Raw genomic sequence first — 6,559 nt, forward strand, 5'->3', positions numbered from 1 at the left:
GCTTTCCCAGAGACTCAGCATGTCACGGTGCTCGTTCTCGGCAGAAACTTTTTCTGAAACTGTAAAACTCAGGCTCCTTCTCCAACAAGGACCGTGACAAAATTAAAAGCTCTTGCAGGTCTTCACTATCCCTCTGCAGCCTATGTTTAGCCGCAACAGCACTGGGGATCTCTGCTTTCCCAGAGACTCAGCATGTCACGGTGCTCGTTCTCGGCAGAAACTTTTTCTGAAAAGGCAAACGTCTGGCTCCTTCTCCCACAAGGCAGGTGCCAGCCCTGAAAGCTCTTGCAGGTCTTCACTATCCCTCTGCAGCCTATCTTTAGCCGCAACAGCACTGGGGATCTCTGCTTTCCCAGAGACTCAGCATGTCACGGTGCTCGTTCTCGGCAGAAACTTTTTCTGAAAAGGCAAACGTCTGGCTCCTTCTCCCACAAGGAAGGTGCCAGCCCTGAAAGATCTTGCTGGTCTTCACAGTCCCCCTGCAGCCTATCCACAGGCACAACAGCACTGGGGATCTCTGCTTTCCCAGAGACTCCGCATGTCACGGTGCTCGTTCTCGGCAGAAACTTTTTCTGAAAATGTAAAACTCAGGCTCCTTCTCCAACAAGGAAGGTGACAAAATTAAAAGTTCTTGCAGGTCTTCACTATCCCTCTGCAGCCTATCTTTAGCCGCAACAGCACTGGGGATCTCTGCTTTCCCAGAGACTCAGCATGTCACGGTGCTCGTTCTCGGCAGAAACTTTTTCTGAAAAGGCAAACGTCTGGCTCCTTCTCCCACAAGGAAGGTGCCAGCCCTGAAAGATCTTGCTGGTCTTCACTATTCCTCTGCAGCCTATCTTTAGCCGTAACAGCACTGGGGATCTCTGCTTTCCCAGAGACTCAGCATGTCACGGTTCTCGTTCTCGGCAGAAACTTTTTCTGAAAAGGCAAAAGTCTGGCTCCTTCTCCCACAAGGAAGGTGCCAGCCCTGAAAGATCTTGCTGGTCTTCTCCGTCCCCCTGCAGCCTATCCACAGGCACAACAGCACTGGGGATCTCTGCTTTCTCAGAGACTCAGCATGTCACGGTGCTCGTTCTCGGCAGAAACTTTTTCTGAAAAGGCAAACGTCTGGCTCCTTCTCCCACAAGGCAGGTGCCTGCCCTGAAAGACCTTGCAGGTCTTCACTATCCCTCTGCATCCTATCTTTAGCTGCAACAGCACTGGGGATCTCTGCTTTCCCAGAGACTCAGCATGTCACGGTGCTCGTTCTCGGCAGAAACTTTTTCTGAAAAGGCAAACGTCTGGCTCCTTCTCCCACAAGGAAGGTGCCAGCCCTGAAAGATCTTGCTGGTCTTCACCGTCCCCCTGCAGCCTATCCACAGGCACAACAGCACTGGGGATCTCTGCTTTCCCAGAGACTCAGCATGTCACGGTGCTCGTTCTCGGCAGAAAGTTTTTCTGAAAAGGCAAACGTCTGGCTCCTTCTCCCACAAGGAAGGTGCCAGCCCTGAAAGATCTTGCTGGTCTTCACCGTCCCCCTGCAGCCTATCTATAGCCGCAACAGCACTGGGGATCTCTGCTTTCCCAGAGACTCAGCATGTCACGGTGCTCGTTCTCGGCAGAAAGTTTTTCTGAAAAGGCAAACGTCTGGCTCCTTCTCCCACAAGGCAGGTGCCAGCCCTGAAAGCTCTTGCAGGTCTTCACTATCCCTCTGCAGCCTATCTTTAGCCGCAACAGCACTGGGGATCTCTGCTTTCCCAGAGACTCAGCATGTCACGGTGCTCGTTCTCGGCAGAAACTTTTTCTGAAAAGGCAAACGTCTGGCTCCTTCTCCCACAAGGAAGGTGCCAGCCCTGAAAGCTCTTGCAGGTCTTCACTATCCCTCTGCAGCCTATCTATAGCCGCAACAGCACTGGGGATCTCTGCTTTCCCAGAGACTCAGCATGTCACGGTGCTCGTTCTCGGCAGAAACTTTTTCTGAAAAGGCAAACGTCTGGCTCCTTCTCCCACAAGGAAGGTGCCAGCCCTGAAAGATCTTGCTGGTCTTCACTATCCCCCTGCAGCCTATCTTTAGCTGCAACAGCACTGGGGATCTCTGCTTTCCCAGACACTCAGCATGTCACGGTGCTCGTTCTCGGCAGAAACTTTTTCTGAAAAGGCAAACGTCTGGCTCCTTCTCCCACAAGGAAGGTGCCAGCCCTGAAAGATCTTGGTGGTCTTCACCGTCCCCCTGCAGCCTATCCACAGGCACAACAGCACTAGGGATCTCTGCTTTCCCAGAGACTCAGCATGTCACGGTGCTCGTTCTCGGCAGAAACTTTTTCTGAAAAGGCAAACGTCTGGCTCCTTCTCCCACAAGGAAGGTGCCAGCCCTGAAAGCTCTTGCTAGTCTTCTCCGTCCCCCTGCATCCTATCTATAGCCGCAACAGCACTGCGGATCTCTGCTGTCCCAGAGACTCAGCATGTCACGGTGCTCATTCTCGGCAGAAACTTTTTCTGAAAATGTAAAACTCAGGCTCCTTCTCCAACAAGGAAGGTGACAAAATTAAAAGTTCTTGCAGGTCTTCACTATCCCTCTGCAGCCTATATTTAGCCGCAACAGCACTGGGGATGTCTGCTTTCCCAGACACTCAGCATGTCACGGTGCTCGTTCTCGGCAGAAACTTTTTCTGAAAAGGCAAACGTCTGGCTCCTTCTCCCACAAGGCAGGTGCCAGCCCTGAAAGATCTTGCAGGTCTTCACTATCCCTCTGCAGCCTATCTTTAGCCGCAACAGCACTGGGGATCTCTGCTTTCCCAGAGACTCAACATGTCACGGTGCTCGTTCTCGGCAGAAACTTTTTCTGAAAAGGCAAACGTCTGGCTCCTTCTCCCACAAGGAAGGTGACAGCCCTGAAAATTCTTGCTGGTCTTCACTATCCCTCTGCAGCCTATCTTTAGCCGCAACAGCACTGGGGATCTCTGCTTTCCCAGAGACTCAGCATGTCACGGTGCTCGTTCTCGGCAGAAACTTTTTCTGAAAAGGCAAACGTCTGGCTCCTTCTCCCACAAGGAAGGTGCCAGCCCTGAAAGATCTTGCTGGTCTTCACCGTCCCCCTGCAGCCTATCCACAGGCACAACAGCACTGGGGATCTCTGCTTTCCCAGAGACTCAGCATGTCACGGTGCTCATTCTCGGCAGAAACTTTTTCTGAAAAGGCAAACGTCTGGCTCCTTCTCCCACAAGGAAGGTGCCAGACCTGAAAGCTCTTGCAGGTCTTCACTATCCCTCTGCAGCCTATCTTTAGCCGCAACAGCACTGGGGATCTCTGCTTTCCCAGAGACTCAGCATGTCACGGTGCTCGTTCTCGGCAGAAACTTTTTCTGAAAAGGCAAACATCTGGCTCCTTCTCCCACAAGGAAGGTGCCAGCCCTGAAAGCTCTTGCTGGTCTTCACTATCCCTCTGCAGCCTATCTTTAGCCGCAACAGCACTGGGGATCTCTGCTTTCCCAGAGACTCAGCATGTCACGGTGCTCGTTCTCGGCAGAAACTTTTTCTGAAAAGGCAAACGTCTGGCTCCTTCTCCCACAAGGCAGGTGCCAGCCCTGAAAGATCTTGCAGGTCTTCACTATCCCTCTGCAGCCTATCTTTAGCCGCAACAGCACTGGGGATCTCTGCTTTCCCAGAGACTAAACATGTCACGGTGCTCGTTCTCGGCAGAAACTTTTTCTGAAAAGGCAAACGTCTGGCTCCTTCTCCCACAAGGAAGGTGACAGCCCTGAAAATTCTTGCTGGTCTTCACTATCCCTCTGCAGCCTATCTTTAGCCGCAACAGCACTGGGGATCTCTGCTTTCCCAGAGACTCAGCATGTCACGGTGCTCGTTCTCGGCAGAAACTTTTTCTGAAAAGGCAAACGTCTGGCTCCTTCTCCCACAAGGAAGGTGCCAGCCCTGAAAGATCTTGCTGGTCTTCACCGTCCCCCTGCAGCCTATCCACAGGCACAACAGCACTGGGGATCTCTGCTTTCCCAGAGACTCAGCATGTCACGGTGCTCGTTCTCGGCAGAAACTTTTTCTGAAAAGGCAAACGTCTGGCTCCTTCTCCCACAAGGAAGGTGCCAGCCCTGAAAGATCTTGCAGGTCTTCACTATCCCTCTGCAGCCTATCTTTAGCCGCAACAGCACTGGGGATCTCTGCTTTCCCAGAGACTCAGCATGTCACGGTGCTCGTTCTCGGCAGAAACTTTTTCTGAAAAGGCAAACATCTGGCTCCTTCTCCCACAAGGAAGGTGCCAGCCCTGAAAGATCTTGCTGGTCTTCACTATCCCTCTGCAGCCTATCTTTAGCCGCAACAGCACTGGGGATCTCTGCTTTCCCAGAGACTCAGCATGTCACGGTGCTCGTTCTCGGCAGAAACTTTTTCTGAAAAGGCAAACGTCTGGCTCCTTCTCCCACAAGGAAGGTGCCAACCCTGAAAGTTCTTGTTGGTCTTCACTATCCCTCTGCAGCCTATCTTTAGCCGCAACAGCACTGGGGATCTCTGCTTTCCCAGAGACTCAGCATGTCACGGTGCTCGTTCTCGGCAGAAACTTTTTCTGAAAAGGCAAACGTCTGGCTCCTTCTCCCACAAGGCAGGTGCCAGCCCTGAAAGCTCTTGCAGGTCTTCACTATCCCTCTGCAGCCTATCTTTAGCTGCAACAGCACTGGGGATCTCTGCTTTCCCAGAGACTCAGCATGTCACGGTGCTCGTTCTCGGCAGAAACTTTTTCTGAAAAGGCAAACGTCTGGCTCCTTCTCCCACAAGGAAGGTACCAGCCCTGAAAGCTCTTGCAGGTCTTCACTATCCCTCTGCAGCCTATCTTTAGCTGCAACAGCACTGGGGATCTCTGCTTTCCCAAAGACTCAGCATGTCACGGTGCTCGTTCTTGTCAGAAACTTTTTCTTTAAAGGCAAACGTCTGGCTCCTTCTCCCACAAGGAAGCTGCCAGCCCTGAAAGCTCTTGCTGGTCTTCACTATCCCTCTGCAGCCTATCTTTAGCCGCAACAGCACTGGGGATCTCTGCTTTCCCAGAGACTCAGCATGTCACGGTGCTCGTTCTCGGCAGAAACTTTTTCTGAAAAGGCAAACGTCTGGCTCCTTCTCCCACAAGGAAGGTGCCAGCCCTGAAAGATCTTGCTGGTCTTCACTATCCCTCTGCAGCCTATCTATAGCCGCAACAGCACTGGGGAGCTCTGCTTTCCCAGAGATTCAGCATTTTATGGTGCTCGCTTACGGCAGAGCGTTTTTCTGAAGAGGCAAACGTTGGTCTCCATCTTCCACAAGGAAGGTGCCAGCCCTGAAAGGTCTTGCAGGTCTTCACTATCCCTCTGCAGCCTATCTTTAGCCGCAACAGCACTGGGGATCTCTGCTTTCCCAGAGACTCAGCATGTCACGGTGCTCGTTCTCGGCAGAAACTTTTTCTGAAAAGGCAAACGTCTGGCTCCTTCTCCCACAAGGAAGGTGACAGCCCTGAAAATTCTTGCTGGTCTTCACTATCCCTCTGCAGCCTATCTTTAGCCGCAACAGCACTGGGGATCTCTGCTTTCCCAGAGACTCAGCATGTCACGGTGCTCGTTCTCGGCAGAAACTTTTTCAGAAAAGGCAAACGTCTGGCTCCTTCTCCCACAAGGAAGGTGCCAGCCCGGAAAGATCTTGCTGGTCTTCACCGTCCCCCTGCAGCCTATCCACAGGCACAACAGCACTGGGGATCTCTGCTTTCCCAGAGACTCAGCATGTCACGGTGCTCGTTCTCGGCAGAAACTTTTTCTGAAAAGGCAAACGTCTGGCTCCTTCTCCCACAAGGAAGGTGCCAGCCCTGAAAGCTCTTGCTGGTCTTCACTATCCCTCTGCAGCCTATCTTTAGCCGCAACAGCACTGGGGATCTCTGCTTTCCCAGAGACTCAGCATGTCACGGTGCTCGTTCTCGGCAGAAACTTTTTCTGAAAAGGCAAACATCTGGCTCCTTCTCCCACAAGGAAGGTGCCAGCCCTGAAAGATCTTGCTGGTCTTCACTATCCCTCTGCAGCCTATCTTTAGCCGTAACAGCACTGGGGATCTCTGTTTTCCCAGAGACTCAGCATGTCACGGTGCTCGTTCTCGGCAGAAACTTTTTCTGAAAAGGCAAACGTCTGGCTCCTTCTCCCACAAGGCAGGCGACAGCCCTGAAAGCTCTTGCAGGTCTTCACTATCCCTCTGCAGCCTATCTTTAGCCGCAACAGCACTGGGGATCTCTGCTTTCCCAGAGACTCAGCATGTCACGGTGCTCGTTCTCGGCAGAAACTTTTTCTGAAAAGGCAAACGTCTGGCTCCTTCTCCCACAAGGAAGGTGCCAGCCCTGAAAGATCTTGCTGGTCTTCACCGTCCCCCTGCAGCCTATCCACAGGCACAACAGCACTGGGGATCTCTGCTTTCCCAGATTCTCAGCATCTCATGGTGCTCGCTTACGGCAGAACATTTTTCTGAAGAGGCAAACGTCTGGCTCAATCTTCCACAAGAAAGGTGCCAGCCGTGAAAGCTCTTGCAGGTCTTCACTATCCCTCTGCAGCCTATCCACAGGCACAACA

This window comes from Accipiter gentilis, unplaced genomic scaffold (genome assembly GCF_929443795.1).
Source record: "Accipiter gentilis unplaced genomic scaffold, bAccGen1.1, whole genome shotgun sequence".
Taxonomy (NCBI): domain Eukaryota; kingdom Metazoa; phylum Chordata; class Aves; order Accipitriformes; family Accipitridae; genus Astur; species Astur gentilis.